Raw genomic sequence first — 25320 nt, 5'->3', positions numbered from 1 at the left:
TGATGAAGTGACTTAGATTCTTGGAGAGAAAATAAATGATTCTCATGAACTTGTTTAAGCAAATTTCAGTACTCAGTACTTCAATAGTGAAATTGTTGGGCTAGGTCAATAAGAGGACATGACTTCCAGTTAACCTGCAAGTCTGACCCAGGCAATCAGAGGCTCCTTACTGCCTCCCCTGTCGAACGAATGTACATTAGGTACACTGTTCCCATACTAGGAGCCACTTCAAGAACTTGAGAGAGTAATGTGTTATTGAGAGCATCTGGACTACATACATGACTGAACCGCATTAAGACCTCCATGTAAGCTTTTAAGATTCTACAGAGCAGGTGCCGAGATCTGCTAGTCTGGTCATGACCTAAGGCAAGCCTTCTATGTCAGTTCCCTTGCTTATTAAAACTGCCACCTATCAATCTGGAGCAGCTGACTCTTTCTTTGGTCTCTCCTTGCCCTCAGTGTATAGGGCCAGTAACGAATTTCACCCACAGGAACTCCTGAGGTTGTGAATCAACAGAAAGGTGAAGAAAGGTCACCATGCTTTAGGTGAAGCTTGCATGTGGTTTTGGATTTTGGGAAGAGATAGTAGTATTGTTTCCAATAGTGTTATTTTCATTATAAGATTTTAAAAAATATTTTATTTGACAGAGAGGGAGAACAAGCAGGGGAAGCAGCAGAGGGATAGGGAGAAGCAGGCTCTCTGCTGTGCAGGGAGCCCAATGTGGGACTCTATCCCAGGACTCTGGGATCATGACCTGAGCTTAACTGACTGAGCCACCCAGGCGCCCCCGTTATAAGGTTTTAAAAATCATTGTAATATTCTCTCCAGTTGCAAGTAATCACTAATACATTCCCTAACAGAAATTAATGTTAATTACAAAAACCTTGCAATATATAAACACGCAAAATTAACGAAACTAGACTACCATATAGCCTGAACACATTTTAGTTCCTTATAGAATCTGGACCATGTTCAGTCAGCAGAGAAACAGGTAAATGGATTAGTAGAAATTTCTTGGCTAAGGTTACCCCCCAACTGGTGGCTGCTTCTTGTTCAGACAACTTTTAGAGAAAGACACAACATCCAGTTGACATGGATTTTATTTTCCTGTTCCACAAGATAAAAGAGACAAGCTACTTAGTGGCGTGAGAACCAGGATCCAAGCCTCTGCCTCCCAGTTCTCTGATTTTCAACAGGCCTCAAGCCTTTAAATAGCAAAGCTCCAGGTGCAAACTAACCCAGGTGTTCTCACTTTCCCAGCGCCCACGCTTCACCCTCTACGAAGCTCCTTTAATGAGTGTCCTGAGAGCTATGGAGCCTTTCTGTTCATTCACAGCACTATACAATGAACGCTAGGGGGTAAAAAGAACAAACAAGATACATTTCAAATACAGGATTCAATTACTTTTCACAACTCGGCGATGTGTCAAAGGCACGCTGTGTTTTGTTTTGAGGGCGGGGAGATGACTGGGAGGGAACCCTGGGCCCCCATTGGCTGGCCGCTCGCCGCTGCAGTTGAGCTTCAGCCGCTCCGGGAGCATTATTGATCTGAAGAGTAAACGTGGAAGGAGCCACAGAGAGGGGTCCAGGCGTTTCTGAGAAGAGAGGCAGACCTCTTCCAGGAAGAAAGTGGTGTCTGCTGGCTCCCCGGCTTGGAGAATCTTCTGTGAATGAAAGGGGACAAAATGCAAGGCAGTTTGTTGCTACAGTGATTTAGAAGAAAAAGAGAGAGAGGGAGAAAAGGAGAGAGGGGAGAGAGAAAAGGGTCTCACCTTAGGTGCAAGCCTGGGTTGTTGCATCCTGCAGTTGCTGTTTCTGCTTCTGCAGCTGCCGGTTCTGCCATCAGGTAAGATTTCCTCCCCCCACCGCCACCCCCCCTTTAATTGAGATTGCATCCTGTGTGATCGCTTCAGGATATACGCACAGAAATTCATACATGATTAATAAAGTTGCCTAGCGTAGTCAGAAGCTGAACGAGGTGGCACACAGATCTGGCATCTGAATTAGGAGCTGGTGCGTGGTTTTGCTTTGAGAAACTTCAGTAAGTTCTAAACAAGTCTCTAGTCTTAAGAGCGAAAGGTTAAATTAAAAGGGGAGGGAAAGAAATGTTTTAACCACTAATGGACCTTACTTAGCATGGCTGAATTTTCAAATGAACATAATTATGTACGGTAGGTGTTCAACTGGTTATTTTATAAATGGCTTTATTGATCTATTTTTATGACAGAATAATGCTTTATTTTCAAAAAGCTTCTGTAAATACCCATCTCCACTATTTTTTGTTAAAATACATTAACATCCCCACATACTTCTCCACTGATATTTATTAAGGTATGTATATTTAAAAGCTTCATTCTTCACTAAAGAAAACTGTAAAGCCATTTAAATACTTTAATAGCTAGTCTCTCCTATACAGCTGAGTTTCCTACCACAAAACTAACTTGAGACAAGTGGAAGAGATACAGATTACCATGTCTGCTGTGGGTTATATAATATGTATTTAAAAAATATCTTAAAGGTATTAATCATTTGGTGGTACACTGAAGAAGTAAGACGTATGTGCAGTATAGGACACACAAGCAAATCGTTTTTTCAGAGACCTTCAGTATTTTATAAATGTTTTCTCCTTTTAAACATCATTCGTTCTACATGGAAATCACAGTGGCTTCAGAACCTCTGTAGTTCAGAGTGCTTGCTGTCTCTTATAGACATATTTCGAGATCTCTATTCTCTGGAGTGAGAACTGACATACTTTTGGGTGATTCTGTGACCATATCATGATTCTCAGTTTCTCATCAGGTATTTTGAAACTCATTCACAAACTGCTCAGCTAGAAAATTGGCTTACATACTGAGGGGGAAAAAATAAAAAGAGAAGGTTCTGAAAATGTGTTTACAGCTTTCAGTTACCCTATACATGACCAAAACATGAAAATCCAACCCTGCCAAGCAGGTATCAGTTTGCTTGGTCTTTTCGGAGTACTTGATTGGTTTTCAGATTTATAAAATCCAGATGCACAGCTGTCCAAAAATATTGAATCTCCTCATTCAGTGGCGTCATTTATTCACTAAGTTATCCTAAGCAATTTGAGAATCACTTTAATTTATAGGTCTTCATTACTAGTTCTAGGAAGGAAATTAACTGAATAGGTTTTTCTTATAAATATTTCCAGCAGAAGGTCTCTTCCGAATTTAAAGGCATATGGTTACTCTTCCCAAGCCATAAGCAGTTGATTGATGAATTGTTTTGGAATGCTCAAGAGCTCAGCCACACACAAAGTAGAAGCTTCCACTTAACTAGTTTAACCTGCATTTTACCTTGTTCAGTGATGAGATCTAGGGATGGTTCCTCTACCTGCTATAGAAACTACTGTAGCAAAAAGAGGTTTCACGTTAACTTGAAAATCCAATTCCAGAATATATTTTCTTCTTTATTAATAGCTCTCACTTCAAAAGCTAACTTCCCAGTTTAACCCTGGAATAGTTTAGCACCTTCCCATAAAAAAGAAAAAAAAAAAACCCACATTTTCTTTTCTGTTGTATTCAGCAAATCTCCAGTTTCTGGATTCTTAACTTCTGCTGTGTACCATTTTAAGTGGAGGGTGGGGGTGAGGGGGTGGGGGAATGGGGGGGGTTCAAGCCGAGAATGTTTTTTTTCCTACTGGACCTGATTCCTTCCAATGATCTTCTTAGATTGGGATTATTTTAGATAATTCCCACAAAAAGAGAGCTGAATTATAATGGGAGGGACGCGTCATTTGTTTTACATGTGGGATAATACATATTAAGTTCTTATCACAGCAGAAACAGTGCTTAGCTTATGGGAAAAAAAAAAAATCCCTGCTAATGCTTCACATGACATACTTACACCTCAGTATGACTGCATCCTTTAAGGATGGAACAAAAACTCATCTCCTTAGATAGAGCATCTTTTGCATCTGGTATTTTCACAGAACATATTTCATGTGATAGGCTGTGATATTGATTGAAATCAATCTTTTATCATTTTGTGGTTAATAAGAATATCTGTCACTCTTACCTCTTAGAATGCATTGTGATGAACATCAAATCACTCTTGCTGATGAAATAGTACTGCAAATAGTCTGCTGAAACTGTTCTTACATGAAATGTGAAATATTACTGTGTTTTCACACCTATGCCATTTAGATGTCATATCATTAAATCTGCCTAACAATTATGATAGGAAGATGCATACAGTGATGGTTCTCTTCAGAAGTGAGCCATGTTTTCATGTAAAAATATCAAATCTAAGGATGGTGTAATAAAATGACTTAAGTAGACTGTTACAAATGTCTCCATACTTCCAAAGGAAAAGTGTGATTACAGATGTCTCATTTAAGGTAAGATATCATTTCCTTGGTCTCTTAACAAAGCTGTTTTAAAAAGTATTTATGTCCTGTATTACCATGTCAGTGTTACCACATCAAAAGATAGTATTTTGCACCAATTCATGATTTTTATATTTATATAAATATTTATATTTGTAATATATATTACATTTATATTTATATTTAATTGTAGGTGGAAATTTTATCTTTCTTGTTTAACAAATACTGTTTTATTTTTATGAATTGGCTCAGTTTATATCAAGAAAAATCAAATAAATAAGGAATGAAGATTTGTGATTTTACCGGGAACTTTCCTTTCACTTTACTAATACATGATAATTGAGCAATTTACTCTCTTATGGCTTTTAAAAGCATTTTAACTTTTGGCTTTAAGGTAATTGAATTTTTTTTCTGAATTACTATGCTAAAAGGGTTATATATCATTACCAAACTTGAAAAGGAAAGTGTGTATGGGTGCACGCACGTGTGCGTGTATTTATTTGTGAATGTGAATAATTCCACCTGTGCTGAATATCAATAGTGGTTACTCAAAGATATTTTTAAGCATCACATGCTAAGATGACTAATAATACGCAGGAAGTAACATTTTTAGAAAAGACTAAGAGAAAATTATGACTACTGCAAAGTTGAATAACAGATGAACTTCACATAGTGTTATTATACTTTCTGTGTGATCCTGGTTAATGTGTTAAGAATTCATTTATTCAGTTATTGATCATCAGTTAATTTAATAAGCATTTGTTAAACTATTGGAAACAAGCCCTATATTTACTTTTTTTATAAATTTAGCTTCATTCAGGTTTGTATCACTTTATCATACTATAGCTCATGGTATTAAGGGATAAATTAAATCTTCAGTATGCTTCAGTTATTTTTTTCACTAAGAGATTATGGTTTTCTTACATAGCCCTTGCTCTGTGAACATTGTATAAGTCACTATTCTATAAATGGACTTATATTATCTCGAATATAAGGGATGTGCTATTTGAACAATAAAATTCTTAAAATATGTATATCTCATGCGTATAGGTATGAAGATTCTGGTGAGAGAAGGTGAGGTACAAATTTGTGTACAGACACGCAGTAGAAAAAGACAGGATTCATGTATCAAGTCCTAAATCTACATGTTCAGATAGCTGAATGATACATACTTAGTTCCAAGTACCAAAGAAGTAAACATTAGGGTGTAGGACTTATCCTCAAAGTAGGATGCTAGCTACAAGCATGATTGATTATACCAGAAGTGAACCATGTACTTAGTAAGTCCTGTCACTTCTATTGACTAGAAAATTATTATAATATGTAAAAAATGTTTTTATCCATGTGAAGATGAGAGTCTTGATTCATTGTCTGCATGAAGATGTGAGAAGATCAAAACTTGGGAGTCGGGGTATGAATCCAAATTTTGAGAATTATTCTGTGGGTACTTTTGAGTATATTACTTAGCTTTTGTATCCTTGGTTTCTTCTCTTGATTTAGTATGATATTACCACATAGACAAACACTCACTAATAGGTCTTTCTCTTTTGAAATTTCCATGACTATAGCACTAGATTTGTAGAGATTAATGCAGCCAGAGCTGTGCCCCTCAACCCCCGCCCCCCCCCCAGTTACGTGAAAACATGTAGTGGCCAGCATTTGTTATATGCTGTAATTCACTTGTCATGTTGGGATGGAAGTGGTCCTCAGGTCACTTATCTAAAAATAATTCCACTTACTTTTGGCAAGAATGCTTTTAATGGGGTGCCTGGGTGGCTCAGTTGGTTAAGCGACTGCCTTCGGCTCAGGTCATGATCCTGGAGTCCCGGGATCAAGTCCCGCATCGGGCTCCCTGCTCGGCAGGGAGTCTGCTTCTCCCTCTGACCCTCCTCCCTCTCATGCTCTCTGTCTCTCATTCTCTCTCTCTCAAATAAATAAATAAAATCTTAAAAAAAAAAAAAGAATGCTTTTAATGAATAAGCATGGATGTTTCTGGTAGTTTAAATAATCAGTGAAGTTTAGGTTGTGATGAAACTGTTACCATCATATTTCAGGAGGTTTGGAAGTCAAGCAAAAAGGAAAATAAGAGATCACTAAATAGAAAGTACCGATTCCAGGGAAGTTTGTGGGATTATTATTTTTTTTTTAGAGATTTGGGCATGTGAATAGATGAGATCAAATCATTAGACAAAAGAAAATGAATGATGGATCAAGATCTTAGAGTGTTGGAGGAGGTCATCAAAAGGCTGTGACCTCCTGTTGATCCTTGAACTGGACCCTGGCAATCAGGCTCCTCATCCTCTCCCCAGTCCTTGGAATGTGCATTCTACCCACCATTCTCACTCTAGGGCTGTTGTTTCAAGGGAATAAACTTGAGAAAGTAAGGTGTTATTGAGACCATTGGACTGAACATGTGATTGAATCCCATTAAGGCCTCCACATAAACTTTTAAGATTTTGGCAGGCATGGGCAGAGATCAGCTCATCTTGTGGGTGCCCACAACAAGACTTGTATGTAGTTTCCTTTACTTGTTAAATCCGCCACCTACCAATCTTGCCTTCCATGTCTAGGAATTTCAAACCTAATCTGGAAAGCTCCTGAATTTTTGAAACAAAAGAGAGAAGATGAAAATTTACAATATCCAGAGTGTAGGTGGAAGATACAATTAGAAGATGTCTAATAATGCAAGTGAAATAGTAGTATTCAAAAGCCAAATATCAAATAATTTTAGCTGACATTTCAACATTTATTAAGATAGTATCTTGAATGTCAAAAAGGATTGTTAGGAGGGCGCCTGGGTGGCTCAGTTGGTTAAGCGACTGCCTTCAGCTCAGGTCATGATCCTGGAGTCCCTGGATCGAGTCCCGCGTCGGGCTCCCTGCTCAGCAGGGAGTCTGCTTCTTCCTCTGACCCTCTTCCCTCTCATGCTCTCTCTCAAATAAATAAATAAAATCTTTTAAAAAAAAATAAAAAAAAGGATTGTTAGGAAATAATCAACCAAAATGTGGTGTTAATTAATTTATCTAAAGTAATACTTTTAAACTTAATCAGAAGAGATCCAGATGCTTGGTAAATGTTGAGAAGTAGAGGAAATTAACATTAAAAGACTGCTCATGGGGAAAAAATGATATGATGTATTTAAAACTATTGCTGAGGAGAGAATATAGGGATATTTGAAGTAACAAGGAAATAACATTATATCCAAAAGGAAATGTCCTCCTACAACTTTGTGAGTCAATATTTATTTCCACTCCAAGGGATGGAAAGGGCAGCCATTACTCCAAAGGATGTGATTTCAGGCCGATTTAAAAGCAAGATTGTACTGAAACTCTCCTCTTCTTTAATTACTAGCAATAAGATTGTGAGTGAAAAGTGAAAAATAAGCTCTTGGCAAGGTTTTATGTTATATTTTTACTTAGGCAAGCATAGGAAGCCAAGAATATTTTTCTGAGATAGAAGTGTCTCACAGTTAGCTCATTATCTGAATCAATATCTGGTATTTGCACTAAACGCCTACTAGAAGGTCACCACTATAAGATCCTTACATAGAAGCAGTCCATTATTAGAATTGTAGCTGTTGCAACCAGAATTAGAGTTGTGTCAAGTAGTCTAGCATATACAACATAATCTCGTATATACTAAATATAAACAATATAAATTTTAACTGCAGTATTAAAATGACAGTTATTCTATAATACATTCTAATTTCAGTATTTCACGTCTTTTTAACAAGGAATTTTATATGCCTATCATTATGTAACACCAGTGATGAGGAGAATAATGTTATAAATGAAAATAGAGGGCACATAATCTGCCCTAACTCAGAGGTTTACACATACCTCCAGATAGCAATATTGTCAGGTAGGTATTACTTTTGAAAAACAAAAATGTCAGGCATATTCAACTTATACAATAGCACCTCAAGAACAGCAGCCCATCTCATAGATTTTTGGCTATATTATAAACTATGGAATCATTTTGGAGGGAAAGTTGACAGCATCCATCAAAACTCAGTACCTAGCAGTTCTAATGCTTGCATTATCTTCTGCAGAAATATTTTCATTTGCTTGTCATTGTCTTCTGATCTTATTCTTTCTCACTGACTGCCTCTTCTCATTCTTCTCTGCTGGGTTCTCTTATCTTCAGACCCATAAATAGAAACTCTCAGGCTATCCCTGGACCCAGGCCTAGGCCCTGCTCACCTCTCTAGAAACTTACTAAAGAGGTAATCCCATCCAGTAGTATAGGTTTTAATGCCATTTGAATGACTCTTTCCAAATATGTCTTTGTCTCCAGTCTTGGTGCTGAGCATCAGATCCTGATCTCCAAATGCCTACTCAGTATTTCTACTTGCATGTCTGATTAGGCTGCTTGGGCTGCCAGAACTAAATATCACAGACTGGGCAACTTAAGCAACAGAAACTTCTTTTCTTATGATTCAGGAGGCTGGAAGTCCAAGATTAAAGCGTGGGCTGATTGGGTTCTTGGTGAGAGCTTTCTTCTTGGCTTATAGATGGCTTTCTTTTTACTGTGTCCTCATGTGACTTCTTGGTGCTCCTGCAGAGAGAACATGGGAGCAAACTGTCCTCTCTTCTTATAAGGGCACTGATCCCATCATGAGGACTTCTCCCTTATGACCTCATCTAACCCTACTTACTTCCCAAGGGCTCCACCTCCAAATACCATCATACTGGGAGTTATCAATTCAATGTATGTGACACCCCCGCCCTGGAAACACATGCAGTCCATAGCAACATCTAACAATCATATTAACCATAACTTGTTTAAAACCAAGCTGTTAATTTCTGCCCCTTCTCACCACAACCTAAATATATTTATTTTCCTAATTTACTGCATCTCAGTAAATTATGTAATGATTCATTTAATTTCTTAAGAATTTAGGGTCAACTCTGAGGCCCTGCTTTTTTCTCTCTTTTCCCCACAATCAGTGCCAACATTAAATATACTGGCCTCCTGGTCTTACTGTCTAAGTACATCTTTAATCCAGTCACTTCTATCTCTACCAGTTACCTTTAATCTAACCACTATTGTCCCAGTTTCTAAACAGGTCTTTCAACTTCTACTTTTATCCCCTACCCCTACCTCAATTCATTGCACAGCAGCTAGATGTAAACACTTCAATATCACTGTCAAAGTACTTTCCATGGTTTAAAGACAATATATGGCTTAACCCTTCCATTTTCTTTCTCATTATGCTGAGTTCATCCCTGCCACAGGGACTTTGCACTCACCCAATTTATCCTTTTCTTTACATTGATCTTGGTTTAAATATGTATACTTGAGAGCTATATTCTCTAATCATTGTCTGTAAATAGCATTTACTTCCCCAGAAGAAATATTTTCACCTATATCCACATTTAATTTTCTTTAAATAGGACCTGCTCCAGCTTACATGATATTGCATTATATTGTCTATCTTCCCAAAAAAATGCAGACCACATGAGGAAAGCCACATAATAGTGCCTGGCACTTAGGAGCCCTCCAAAAGTGTTTGGGTGAGTGAATAAATTACTAAATGAAAGAATGGATATGGGCACATAATTAAACATACACATGCATATAAATGGAGTTTGAATGATTTACATGATGATATGTCAAGAGTGGTAATCTTCAGGGAGGAGAGTGAGACATACTTGTGAATTACGTGACTTTCTATGGTAATATATTCATGCATACAACTTGGCCTGCAAATATAATAATCACTAGTCATGCCATTTGTGCTAGTATTCAATACTGAAAGAATGTTCTGTTAAGATTATCAGGGGAATAAAGAATATAATTTGAGTGTCAGCCTACCAAAAAAAAAAATGGTTTTAAAGTTAAGACAGGATAATTTGGACAAGTACTAGTTGTCTTTTCAACTCACGATTCAATACTATCTCACTATGTATAATGTCCCAGCTTCCCCATGGTGTCCACAATTAAAATAAACCTCCCAGGATACACTAAAAAGGGGGGAAAAGGCCTTTAAAGATTTGCCTTAATTGGCTCTGAGATTCAGTTTTGTTATCTGGAGAGAACAGAGGAGAATCAATATTAACACCTGGACTCGTGTCTATGCAAAGTCCAGAGCTCCTAAGGTCACAATTAAATGGCTTAATCTTAAAACCCTCCAAGGTTTAATTCAGTAGCTCTCTTCAGAAGGGCATTGCTAATTCCTCCTGAATTGTTGCTGCTGTAACCGCACTCCCTTAATTTGAACAGTATTCAAGATTCCATTTTCCCTACTGGAGTTAATTGCATTATGAAAGTCAGTTTAGAGTGGAAACTTATGTCCTCTTGTGGAGTATCTCTCTACAGAGTCCTTTCTTTTCCTTTCAGCTTGACACATACCCACGTTTATGCAGGGTAATCTCACAAATGCAGTGTGCCCTGTTTAAACCAAGTTTCAAAGAATATTCTTTAAACTATTTATATGCATACCAAAGCATGTTAGCTCTCCAAAGTGCCTACAATTTTGTACATGCTCAGGCTGTCTGATCTAATAGACTCTAAGTCCTTGGAACATTAACAGATCTCTGAGCTTTTAAACAGACTGTGACCTATTCATTTAGAGGGCTACTTCAATAAACGGAGGCTCCCTTAGGTTAATGATGGATCATGGAGCTGTTTGATTTGCAGTGAGCTAAGTTGCCCACTTTCCCCTAACATTCATGTGGGTCATGTTATCACAACCAAATAATGAGTCAGGCCCCTTCCCTCATTCCTGTAGATTTCCAAGTCATTACAGGAGATCTTAGTGTGCAAGTCCATGAAGCTTTATGCCTTATACCTACAGATGAATTATTTTTGCCAAGAGTATGAAATTTCAGCTAAGGGTCAGTTTCCTCATGAGAATATCAGCTCCTTATACAAGAGTTCATCTAGATATCTTCTTGAACAGAAAGGCAGACATTCTCTTTGTTTCTGCCTACCCTCACCTAAATATCCCTAAAATTGTCTCCATATTTGCCATCTTTCTTTGCTCCCTTGTGCACATATACACAGACATGCAGAAAGACATACAGAGAGACAAGACTGGGACATTGAATCAGTCTTTCATTTAAAAAAAAATACATCAATTATAAATGTCATATCAAGGAGCCAAAGATCTGTTTTATAATGTCAGCCATGGGGCTTGCTTCCTTTGTATGTATCTGTTTTCTGTTAGTCCATTACGGTCTCTTTAGAGGCACATGTCTGTGCTATGAAATCTTGAAAGTTAAGGAAAATTCACTGGAAATATATCTTAAGTGCTTTTCAAAGCATTTTTGTGATGCCCTCCCATTGCATGTTTATCATAGTGTATGCATGTGTATATACAGACACAAATGTTAAAAGCAAACTTCTTCAGTCACATCTCTAAAGCTAGCTAAATGTTTCTGATAGAAGGCAATAAACCCTTTGTCATTAATCCTTCCTAAAAATGAAATACTTCTACACTATAGAGAAAGCTATATGAAATATGAATGACAGGAGAAAAACAACTTCATTTATTCTTGCTCTGTGATTTACGGCATAGAGATGACAACCATGGGGGAGGTGAAGAATGGCGAATTCTGCTGTGTTTGATGCTAATTTTACAGTACTACAGAACAAGAGAGCATTGTGCCATATTCTGGATCTCTAAGTGAATTTATTTAAAGATGGTCCATTAGTTCATGTCACCACGGAGAACTAGTAAATTATGAGTGTTTTTACAAATAGACTTGGGAAGACTTCTCCAGTATTGTGGATTCACAGAGAACTACCCTGAAAAATTATTATATTCTGCTTCCCAGTCACAAAGCTATGACTAATAACTTTAACACAGAGCCAAGATATTTTCATTAATGGTTACTTAACCAATTTTTGTAAATGGATTCACTCTTCCATTTTTTAATGCCAAGGAAAGTTTTAAACTCCATGAAAATAAGAGGATAATTTTAGGCTGAAAAGGTAGAGCCAAAATTCTCTTCACAAAAACAAACAAAAAACGTACATCCCTTTTTCTGATACAACTTAAAGAAATGTAAAAACATTACAAAATGTATGAAGGCGTTTTTTTTGTTGTTGTTTTTTTAACTTTTCCTTTGGCTTATTACTCTTTATTTAAAATGCATTTTAGAAAACTGCATCAAAAGATTTTATCAGGACAAAAATCAGTTTGAGTATATTTGATGACTAATTACAAAAATATCAAGACTTCTCATAGTCTCTATGCCCCATCATTTATTTCTTGAAATATTTTCAACCTTATCTGGTCCCATACTAAAAAATCTAGATAGTTTAGCACTTCCAATTTTATTATAAGAATCTATTTATAGTTTTGGGATGACCACTCACCTTGTAACTTACCACTCCAGAGATGTCTTATAATTCTGACTTACCATGTACCTTTGGCCTGTAAAGGCAATGGATCTTTGGTTAATACTTGGTTCCAAGTTATTTACTTGACCTGAGCTGGTCCATAACTATTCTCAGCCTCCATAATGGTGAATGGCATTGCAGGACTCCCTTGTGAAAAGCTCTCGTGGGACATGTCCTTTATGTACAGTCTTGCATTGGATCCCACAGCCCTCCTCTTGAGTTCTACAACCCATCCTCTTCCAGGTTCACAGAATGACAGGGCATTTATTTCTCTGATGTTGCATACAGCTTTTTCTTGGGCTGTCTGTGTATATATATAATAATTTTAGCCATCTGCCATTTAAAATACTTTTGAGATGACTTATTTAACATCTATCTCAGGTGCCATGTTTACATTTTAAAAGAAGCCATCTGAAGGTAATGTTTAATCCAAGTAATGATTAACAAGAGTTTGGGATTCTATTAGAAATCGTGGATGCTATTTTGAGGATCTGTGGTTTTTATTCTTTCTTTTTCTTTTCAAAAATAACCTGTTTGATGTTTTCATCAGTTGTCATCTAATATATTTTGTCTCCTAGATGATGATTGTTACTTTTCTAGTGTAGGTATACTTTTGTATTTCATTATAAATATAATGCATGGGTGCCCGGGTGGCTCAGTTGGTTAAGCATCTGCCTTCGGCTCAGGTCATAATCCCAGGGTCCTGGGATGGTGCCCCGCATCCATCGGGCTCCCCACTCAGCGGGGAGTCTACTTCTCCCTTCCCCTCTATGCGTTCACTAGCTCTCTCTCTCTCTCTCAAATAAATAAATAAATATTAAAAAATAAGTGTAATATATGTCCATGTGGAAGAAAATCAAGTATTGCTGAGTGTGTTAAACTGAAATCTTCTCCCTTCCTGCTCACCTGTTCTCTCACTTCCCAGAGATAACTGCTCACACCAGCAATTTCCTGTGTACTCATCCAGAAACTTTCTGCCAACTCATAAAAGCATGACTATAAAGACTGTTCTCTGTCTTCAATTTATTTAATGATTATTTGACCCAGTTATGTTCTCTATCCTTAACAGCATTTTAAACTAGAATTCTCAAATGCCCACACACTTTTGGTCTTATCTTTTACCTCCTGAGCCATCACTTCTCAGTTTTATTTGCTGGTTTCTTCTCTTCTTCCCTTAATACTGAGGCAGCTTTCATTTTCTCCTGTCTATTTACACCCCCACACACAGTGATCTAATCCAAGTTCATAGTTTTAAGCACCATATGTTGACAACTCCCAGATATATAGCTACAGCTCAGATCTCCCAAAATCTAATCTCCTCTACCCAACTGCTTTGTTGGCATGATACACTTGGATACCTAATAGACATCTCACATTCACATGTCCAAAATGAACTCTTGGTCTTCACTCACAAATATATTCTAGTCTAAGATTTTACCATGTCTATTGATAAACTCCATGCTTTCATTCAAGCTAAAATTTCTCAAACTCTCTTACATCTTCTATTTCGTTCACATTGCATATCTCATGTGCCAGGAAATCCTCTCTAAAGTATATGTAGAATTTTACCAATTCTCAGCAGCTTCACTGTTGTCACCATGATTCTAGTAGTAAAAAATGCTTATCTGAATACTGCAAGAGCCTCCTAACTCATCTTGCTTCTAGCCCTCCAAAGATTAGCCTCAACAGCAAGGTCCATCCTTTGAAAATAAGTTAGATCATGTTACCACTATGTTCAAAATCAACTGATGGCTCCCCATTTACCTCAAGAGGAAATGCCAAGGGTTTATGTGATCTGTGCTGTCATTTTATTTCTGATCCATTCTTCCTACATTCCTTCCCTTGCTCATTCAGTTCACAAAACTCTTCTCCGGGCTTTTTCTGAAACTTAACAAGCTAACTCTCACTTTTGTAGCCATTCCCCCTGACTGTAATTTTGTTTAACAGATGCCTCCTTGACTAGCTGCCTTCACGTGTCTTCAAGTTGCCCCTTCTGTAGGGGTCTATTCCTACTATTCTATTTAATAGTAGAGCAAACTGCACAAAACCCTCAGTCAATACTTTATCCTCTTACATTGTTCTTTTTCCATGTCAAGATGATTCTTTATTTCTACTTCCTCTTTAAGCACTTGGAGAACAGGGATCTTTACATCTTATGTGCTAATATATCTCAGGAGAAAAGACGAGGGTCTGGCAGACTAGCACATAGTAAATGCTTGCCATATTTATAAATAGATTTTGTATATATAAATGAATGACCAAATTATTCCAGATTTCTTATATGACTTTTATATATTATAAGCATATGTGACCATCCATTAGCATGAGCACACATACTCACTTTTATTTTTAAGGAAAAATAAAATTATAAATAATCTTACATATTTGTTTATAATGAGAGAAATGTTGTTGGGTTTGGAACTATGAAATGAAACATCTATGGTATTTAGTTTGTCTGGTTTGTGTGTGTGATTTTAGTTTTGTGGTCTCAATTGCACCTGATGAATTGAAATCAGAGATTTAACCTGATTGTTCCTGAAGATTCCTTTTCAGTGACAGTGGAGGATAGACAAGGTACAAATTACCTTAATTTGCTCTTCTTTTTCATCTAATATTCATATGCTTTACCCTGTATACTTTTAAGAGTTCAGCCACTTACAAACCAAGGTGGAATTGTGGGTGTGCAAACAAGTGTCTACTTATGTGTCCATGTATTTGTTACTAAGTTGACTTAAAGCAAATCGAGGTTGTAAGTTCTTGGTGGCATAAGACTTTTCAAGTGTATACTAGACATAGAAATACATATGTATATACATGCATACATCTAGAGAGAGAGACCGATGGGAGGAGAGAAGTAGAGACAGAAATAAAATTTAAGTGATGTTTATAAAGGATAAAGAATTATCTGCATGTATATGAATTGTAAATATTTTCCATTTACAAATATTTTAATAGAATATTTAACTCCTTTAATTTTCTAACTTGTTACAAAGAATCTAGGATATACCAAGAAAATAAGAGAAAGAATTAAAAAAAAACAAATATATTTGGTAAAAAACATTGTGTTATGTTAACATAAAAACGACCACCAAAAAACCCCCAAACTTTTAAAACAGAAAAATTGCATTAAAGGCAAAATATACATTTTATGAAATGTCTATTGCCTTTAGGCAAATTTCCCTTTATCTGCCTGTCTTAGTCCATTTGGGCTACTATAAAAATTCCATAAACTAGGTGGCTTAAACAACGAACATTTATTTTTCATAGTTTTAGAGACTAGGAAGTTCAAGGTCAAGGTTGGTCAAGTCCAAAGTTAAGGTGCTCAAAGATTCATTGTGTGGTAAGGGCCATACTTCCTGATTCATGGACAGTGCTCTCACTGTCCTCACATAGTGGAAGAGGAGAGAAGCTTTCTAGGATCTTTGTTATAAGGGCACTAATCACGTTCATGATGGCCCCACTCTCACTTCCACCCTCCACTTCCCAAAGGCCCCAACTCCTAATACCATCACATGGAGAATTAGGATTTCAAAACAGGGATTTTGAAGGACACAAGTATTCATTCTAGATAGCACTGTCTTTAATGAAGTTGTTGTTACTGTTCTTTCAATATCAATAAAATAAACTGTTGAATCAGTGTATTAATTAGGCTTCAGTCTTGAAAGCAGAGCTGGCTCTAAATTTCATGAGAACAAGGGATTAATTTTTAGCATGAATTTACACAATTGATGGTGAGCTGGGGAACTGACAGTCTGGAAGCAGAGTACTGAGGATCAGAAAGAAGAAGCCTCTACCCATTCTGACTGAAGCACAAGTAGAGGTGGATCAGTCACAGCTGACAAGGAAATACGGGAATCCAAGGTGGTAGGTAGCTCATGATGGGGTGCTCCTGCAGAGTTCTGCAAGAAGCTGTAGTCTCAGCTGAGCAACTGCCTCTGTGGGTCTATAACCAAGAAAATAGGGGTGGGTGGGCCTGAAGTTGCTGTGCATCCTTGTGGCCAGACATCAAGAATAACAGCTAAGGGAGGATAGAGCATGATGAGGACAAGCCAGACCCACTTGTTCACTTCTGGGTCTGTTCACCAAGTATCTGTCCACAATGGTCTTTGAGAATAATGGTTGCTTCTTCACCTGTGACTTCCAAATTTTGCTTCTAGTCATTTCTCATGAAAACCATCTGGGAAGGGAATCTGGAAACCTATTTCCAGTTGTACCAAGTTGATAGAACCCAACATAGCAAGTAATTCCTTATCATGTTGGCATTTAAACCCACCTCTTTAAACTTTGTTTAGCTTCCACATAAAGGAGTTAGAAAGATTGGGCTTCTACCTAACATGATAATCCTATGGTTCAACATCTAAGTGCAGTTTTCATGAAAGTTATATTTTAATGTTTAGTAGCTTATTGTATTTCATCAGTCTGTTCCTCTTCTGGTATAGTATGTATTAATAATGAAAAGCAATATGTAAGAAAATGTCCAACACTGCAATTTATCCAGAATGTACATGGAAAAGTGTGATCTTTCATTTCTCTCTTCATAATCATAAACATATTTTAACATGACTAAAATGTCAGTGACCTATTTGTATCCTCACTTATACTTATGGATGATGCAAAATGTTTATCTGACATATGGCAGCAGGCTTAAAGGCCTAATAGTATCCCTGAAATTTGAAAATTTTATCATCATGGGGGCACCTGGGTGGCTCAGTCGTTAAGCGTCTGCCTTTGGCTCAGGTCATGATCCCAGGGTCCTAGGATCGAGCCCCACATCGGGCTACCTGCTTCGCGGGAAGCCTGCTTCTCCCTCTCCCACTCCCCCTGCTTGTGTTCCCTCTCTCGCTGTGTCTCTCTCTGTCAAAAAAATAAATAAAATCTTAAAAAAAAATTATCATCATGTATTTGGGTTTCTTTTATATTGAAGTTGATGTTCTGGGGCTTTATTATTTTCATTTCAGTTTTTCATTTAATCAAGATTTATTTAGTGATCTAGGTATGCCATACCCTGTTCTAAGCAGTGTATATATAGCTATAGAAACAACAAAGTCCAGTTTACATAGGACTTTATATAATAGTCTTCTTTATTATTCTTTACATTTTTCCTTTATACAATATTCTCCCCTAACCCACATATCCCATTAAATAACTCCACTGGAGCTAAAGATGTTAAGATAAGGAACTTAAAAAAATTAGCTGGTACAGTTGTTCTGGATTACTCACAATCTTGAAGTTCCCATGAAAGCAGTGGGGAGAGTGATAGTGACCATTGTGGCCTAACTTCATCAGTTATTTGGTTACTTGTAGTTTCTAGAACTTCTTATAATAGAATTGTGGCGGTTTTGTTGCAGAGACACAAAGCACTTATTTACTGTGTTTGAATAATCACCGAAGCCTAGAATGAATTCCCATCAGTTTTTGTTAGTTCACATTGCTTTAGCATTTTTTTTTAAATTGAGATATAATTGACATATAAGTTTTAGGAGTACAGTATAGCGATTTGATATATGTATATTGTTAACTTTAAAATTAAAACTGAAAATTATTTTACCAGCAAAAGATGGTCTTATTTGGGAATAGCAGAGATTGCAATCTGGTTCAAGCAATCAGTCTATGGCAAAACCATAGGCAAGTCCAACAAACAAAAGAGGTTAACATTTTTTTATGGAGGAGGAGGAGGAGGAGGTTGGGAGGGGTTGTTTTGAAGAAAAGTCCATTAGAGAGAATCAGAAGAGTTCAGGGTGATAACATTTTCTCATTGGCTGAGTTGCAGGGGTGGTCAATTTCTTATAGAAGATGCAGTGTACATATTTTCCTGTTGGGGCCTGTAATTGATGATTCTTTCCTGTTGAGGATTCTTCTGTTGGGTCTGTAATTGACAATTCTTGTAATTGACATTGAGTAGTAGAGCTCCCCCTTCAGCCTCCTCTTGTAGCATCCTAAGACCACTTTAGTGGGGTTTACCTTTATTAATTTTCACAATATATTGCAAAATGATCACCATATTAAGTTTAGCTAGCATATATCATCACACATACAATTTGTGTGTGTGATGAGAACCTTTTAAGATTTACTCTCAGCAACTATTAAATATACAGTACTGTATTGTTAACTACAGTCACCTGCTGTATGTTACATCCCTAGGTCTTATTTATTTTATAAGTGGAGGTTTGTAGCTTTTAACCACCTTCACCTATTTTGCCCACCTGCTCACCCACCTGCCTCTGGCAACCACTGATCTGTTCTCTGTATCTATAAGTTCGTTTTTGTTTGTTTGTTGTTTTAAGACTACACATATAAGCCACATTATACAGTATTTGTCCTTTTCTGTCTGAGTTATTTTACTTAGCATAATGCCCTCAAGATCTGTCTATGTTGTCACAAATGGCAGGAGTTTTTTCTTTTTTTAAAGCTAATATTCCAATACATGTATGTGTAGCACATTTTGATTATCCATTCATGAGCAGATGGACACTTAGGTTATTCCATATTTTGGCTGTTGTAAATATTGCTGCAGTGAACATGGGGTGCATATATCTTTTCAAGTTAGTGTTTCCATTTTCTTCAGATAAATACCTAGAAGTGGAATTGCTGGATCATATGGCGGTTCCATTTTTAACTTTTCGAGGAACTTCCATATTGTTTTCCATAGTGGCTGTACCAATTTGCATTCCCGCCAACAGTGCACAAGAGTTTCCTTTTCTCTACATCTTTGGCAACACTAGTTATTTCTTTTTTTGTTTGTTTGTTTTGTTTTTTAATACTAGCCATTCTGACTGGTGTGAGGTGATACCTCATTGTGGTTTTGGTTTGTATTTCCCTGATCAGGCTTTTCTCTGCCTAGTTTATGCAAAGGTTTCTGTTTAGATTAGGCATCTTTTCCCGGTCTTAACTCTTCTTGCTATGTTTGTAATTTCTGTTACACAAAGCACCTATGTATGTAACCTCTTTTGAAGGAAAGAATCACCTAATTCTTTTGCAAATATTGCTACCAATGTTGTTGACCAACAACTCACCACCACCCCTTTCCTGTGAACAAAGGAAGATTGTAGTTTCAACAACATTGACATTAGGGGCCTCTGACTTAGTTTACCAAATGGAATTTGACCCATAGGGACAATTACTTCCGTATGGGAGAAGTTAATTGCTGGGTTTTTGCTCTCTAGTTTTTCTTCAGCTGTCATCTCAAAAAGCAGTTAGGGAAGCGTAAGCTCATTTGGAACTGAACTGATAGACACTGCATTGAGAAAACTGCCCTACAGCCTTGCCCACATCCACAGTTGATTTTGTATAAGTGAGAAATAGAGTAAAGGAAGGTGAGATTAATGGATTGTTAGTGAAGATCCTATAGCGAGTGCAAATACAATCCCCTTGACAGGAATAGGTATTGTTACATTTGCAGAGCAATAATGACAACTGAAGAAAAATCACTGAATAAACCCATTTCCTTATTAGTAAGATAATTCTCCTTCATCTAGCTAGTTCTGTTCTTCTAGGACATTCTAGTTTTCAATAATTTATAAATCTATTAATGATTAGATTGTTCTCCATTTCTAGAATATTTTCCCCATTCAAGAACTAGAAGATGTAACAGGCCTAAGAATTTTGTTCCTGAAAAAGCAAAAATTAAATATGTGTGAATAGAGTATGGGTAAGAATAGTAATAAGATGATAATTAGATACACATTGAGTGTTTCTCTAAAAAAGTTGTGCATTTTAACAAAGAACTAACAACTTCTTGCAGGAAAAAAATCTTCAAAATCCCTTCTCATTGCAGTATTTTGCTAAATAAAAATGCAAATTTTTTTACAAGATTGTGCGGCTTTATGAGCACATTCGGTGCTTTTTCATTTGTTGAAATACTAAGCTTTTATTCCATAGTGACTTTCCTTCTTCCCCTTTTTCCTTCCTTCCTTACTCTCCTTTCTTCCCTCCTTTCCTTCCTCCTTCTAGATTTTCTTTTGAAATATTCTAAGCCCTCCAGAGTCAGGAATCATTTTTTTTTCTAATAAATATTTGTCCTATCATAACATTGTCATCCCAGTTTAACTTGGTTCCTGAAGACACCTCTCCACACAATGAATAATAATATTTTTAAAGGAGTCTGGTACCTTAATCTCTTATTTAAAACCCGATCTAATTTTTAAATTTTCCCTGAAAGCGTTTGTTCCCATTTATCTCCATTCTTTCAGCATACTTCTTATTCGCCTTTGTAGATCTATTGTACAATTTTACTCACATAGTAACTTGATACACTGTGTGTCAACCCTTATATAATCAGTCCTTATTTATTGAACACTTACTATTTTCCAGTCACTCATTCTATACTGAAAATAAATGATAAGATGGACATATTTCACCCATCGTAACTCCCTTTTCTTCCCTTCTCTAGTATAGGGTGAATGGCTCATTCTTTGTAGAAGTACCACATAAAAATGTGATCATTTAGAATACTTGCTAGTAAAATCTGATATGATACATAGTTGAAAATAATTGTAATTTCTTACAATGTCCCTAAAATATCAATAATAAATTAATTGCCTTTCAGGAGATTTGATCTACTGAGTGTGATTTCTACAAAATGAATATAACCTCCTTTAATCAGGGCCATGTTGAATTTTTTCTTGGCTTTGTGCTGAAAGGGAGTAAGGTGAGAAAAGGAAGCTTTTAAACTGTACCTACTTTGTGGCGCCTGGGTGGCTCAGTCGTTAAGCGTCTGCCTTTGGCTCAGGTCATGATTCCGGGGTCCTGGGATCGAGCCCCGCATCAGGCTCCCTGCTCCGTGGGAAGCCTGCTTCTCCCTCTCCCACTGCCCCTGCTTGTGTTCCCTCTCTCACTGTGTCTCTGTCTGTCAAATAAATAAACAAAATCTTAAAAAAAAAAATAAACTGCACCTACTTTAAAATTATAGTAAAAGAGAACATCGCCTTTGTAATGGATGTGCTCATTACAATTAACATACTTTAATTACTACATACCTGGGAGAGCTGTACTTGGAAACCTTTTTGTTAGTGTTGAGGTCAAATTAATTAAGTACTTGAATTTTCTCAGTAAGTATCTTGTCATTCTTTCTTGTCTTCTCTATAATTATTATAAATTAGTTATTTTGTTTCCCCATTGTGCTCTGAAAGTCACCACTCTGGCTTTCAAACACAAGACCTGAAAAAAAAAACCAAAAACACAAAACACTTTGTTTCCCTCTTCCCTAACTGACACAAATGAAATGGTACTGATGCTGACCACTCTGTTTCAAAACATGAGGAGGTTTCATTAATTAATGAAGAATTTTACAATTATAAAGTGCAATCGACACAGCAAAAATATTTTGTGTTCGGAAGCTGAAGGTCAAGGATTATTAACTACAACACCTGATAGTCATGCTATCCAGCATATCTCATGGGGAAACAGTGAATGCAGACTTAATGGAGGGTCACGTCCTTTGGTTCAAAACAAAACTAAAGAGGATGATTACATGTTTTATATGGAGTAGTTGTATTTTGTGGAAGTTTATTTCCTAATGGCTTTACTTGATTTATGAAAATAATCATATTACAACATTGACTACTTGATCAATGAAAAAGTAATTTTGCAAAAGTGACAATGGAATTTAGGTACATTGTAACGTGTTTTGATTTAATCAAATGACTGTCAAAACATTGTACATTATGATCTTTACCAAAGAAAACCCCCAAATACTTGGCAATTAAATGTCCCTGAAAGAGTAAATCATTCCCACAGAGAGTATTTAAAATATTTAAACATTTTGAATAAATTAAATCAGGGATACTGTGATCTACAGTTCCTATGTTTTCTAAAATAAGAATATTTCCAGATTTGTACCAACTCTGACTTTGCAAGTGCTTAATAATTGAGTGAAAATATTTTGTTATGCAATTTGTAATGAGGAACTTGATGATCAATCCTTTAACAATAAGAGCATTGGTTTGTAATTTTAATTGTAATATGACTTTCACATTACCACTTTTGCATAGTTTTCATTTTATTTATTTTTAAAGATTTATTTATTTTAGAGAGAGAGAGAGTGGGTGAGAGAGGCAGAGGGAGAGAGAGAATCTCAAGCAGGCTCCAGACCCAGCGTGGAGCTGGACACGTGGCTCGATCTCACGACCCTGAGATCATGACCTGAGCTGAAACTGAGAGTCAGCCACTTAACCAACTGAGCCACCCAGGCACCCCTGCATAGTTTTCATTTTAAACCAGTAATATAATTTCACAAAATCTGTGGCATACGGAGCATTTTCACTGAGTCTCAACTATGTAGCAAGCACTGTGCGCTGGTCTGAAGAGATCCCCATGAAGGCAGTTTATCTTTGTTTTCTTTGTACTGCTCTCCAGTCAGTGTCCTCCCAGCAAAGCGTATTGTGACACTGTCAGGAGCATAGAGAATATTCTGAATCCTATTACATGATTCTATTGGCTACATTCCTTGGTTTTGTGAGACATTCCATCTAGATTCTAAAGTTAAAAACACAATCCAAACTGAGAGATATCTAGTGTGGGGAATCATTAAAATGTAGTTCATCCAGACTAGGACAAAAAATTAGTTTCACAAAACTTAAAGTAATTACTGGGTATAGAGAGACGGCATGGGAGATATCTTTTCAATAGTAAACTTTGAATTTTGCAAATAAAGTATTTGCTGATTAAAAAAAAAATAAAGGAAGCCTGAATGCTACTGAAGATGTTCATCAAATATGAAAGGATAATTATCATAGATTTAATTAGGATATTATTGGTTCTGAAGTCCCAGGTCAAAAACAATATTTGTATACAAAAATGTTGGTTAGTAACTGAGATGTTTGCTCCTTTCATCCTGTCCCTGGGTCTCCTGCAAAACCACATACTTGTCAAGTATTGAAATGAATTAAAGGAATAAAGGAAGGAAAATGTATTATTTTAAATTTTGTCCTTATAACAAATATATTTAGAATATTTTGTTGTGATTACACTTTACAGTATTAAATTTTTTGTAATTCTCGCCCTTATGTACCCATTTCTTTGTGTTTTCCTTCATGGGAAAGAAGGAATTGAGACACCCATCTCCCATTGAGTCATTGAGGGAATAATACCTCCAATTTCACACATCTTTGCTTGTCTTACTTTGTGAGAAAATCACCAATCTAATAATTTTAATGAACATGTGTATGCTACAAATGGACATCTAAATCCCTGTCCAATTCCTCAAACTTCGGACTTTGCTGACACCTAAGAATGAACCTGTGACTCCCATAGTTCTGTATTTACTCCCAATATTTTCCAAAACATTGACTAATGTTTTTAAATGTTTATTTAATGTCAGGTACAATACTAAGTAATTTACATATATTATCACAGTTAATGCTTCAATAATCCACTGAGCAATAACATTTTCCATTTTACATATGAAGATACCAAATCTCTGCAAGAGCTAAAGTTAATGGCAAGGTCACAGAACTATTAAGTGGAATAGCTGAGGCTGCAGCCAATTGTGTCTGATGCCACAGTCCATCTTCTTAGGTATGATTTATGCCTCCTCTGTTTTTCACCACAGACAGTAATATTATCTTTCATCCAGTCGTGCAAATCTGTAACCTGGGAGTCTCCCCGATCCTTTCTTCTCCTGCAGTCCCCTATCTAATCAATCACCAAGACTAGATAAATTCTAAGTATCTTTCAAAGATATTCCTATTATTGTTTTTATGTGGGCTTTAATAATTTTTCTTGCAAGATTAGCTTGTGTCCTAATTGGTCATCTTTTTTTCTGTTTTGATAACTCACCTTTGGAGATACAGCTAAAATAATCTGTCCAGGAGATTATTCCCTTGAGCTCCTTAGTTGACTTTGTATCAACTTTATGGTTAAGTCCCAGGCCCTAAACATGGTATCTAATAGGTTCTATCTCCTACTTTTTCAGGCTCATTTGAAGCACCCACACATGCACACCTTTACTCCTTTCAAGACGACTCCAATTTTTCTTTGATAACACTCCTATTTGAATACACAACTTAATTATTTTCTAAGAAGCCTCCCTTGATTTCTTCCCACCTTCACAAAGAGGGGTGACATCTCTTTGTTTATGGAAATTTATTGTATCTCTTTCCTTCATCTTACAACATTTGATTTATTGATTTGTCTCTCAACTTAGATTATAAGCACTTAAAGGACTCAGTAGGAACTGTTTCATCTTTGAGTCACAGAATGTGGTATAAAATAGGCATTCAGTTATGCCTGAAGTGAACTAAAATATACTACTCTAATTATGTAAGACAGATAATTTAAAGAAAACTCTGTTAAATGGTTAATTAATGAAATGGAACATGCATTGATTTCATTTTTGCTTTTAGTATGTTTTGGCTATTAGTATTTCATATTAATCATATATATTACATAGAAGTGGTTCATAAAAAATAGTATATACACATTTAGAGAAGAGTAGAGAATAAGGTTTTTAAAAATTCTCTAATAGAATCCATTAAATCTAAACTAATATAAAATGAAATAATTGGACTTGGATTTTAAAATCAAATCTAATCAAGTATGTTTCCCGTTCAACTCAATTCTGAGGACAATTTTCAAAAATCATTCAAAATCTCTGCCTTTTTTGGAATCCTAACTAGAAAGATGA

The 25320-nt window shown here is 36.4% G+C and overlaps 1 protein-coding gene across 1 annotated transcript in view; it reads left to right on the top strand.

The window, feature by feature from the left end:
* Positions 1-1536: 1536 nt before the first annotated feature.
* Positions 1537-25320, top strand: part of CDH12 (cadherin 12) — an 875493-nt gene continuing 851709 nt past the window's right edge. The window contains exon 1 of the mRNA XM_081825789.1: positions 1537-1847. The gene's annotated coding sequence lies outside the window, so the exon portion shown is untranslated. The remainder of the gene's footprint in view (positions 1848-25320) is intronic.

Source organism: Leptonychotes weddellii, chromosome 7 (assembly GCF_054177405.1).
Source record: "Leptonychotes weddellii isolate Sample4059 chromosome 7, ASM5417740v2, whole genome shotgun sequence".
Classification (NCBI taxonomy): domain Eukaryota; kingdom Metazoa; phylum Chordata; class Mammalia; order Carnivora; family Phocidae; genus Leptonychotes; species Leptonychotes weddellii.
Note: the sequence above shows the minus strand (reverse complement) of the source record. Positions and strands in the feature narration are given on the sequence as shown.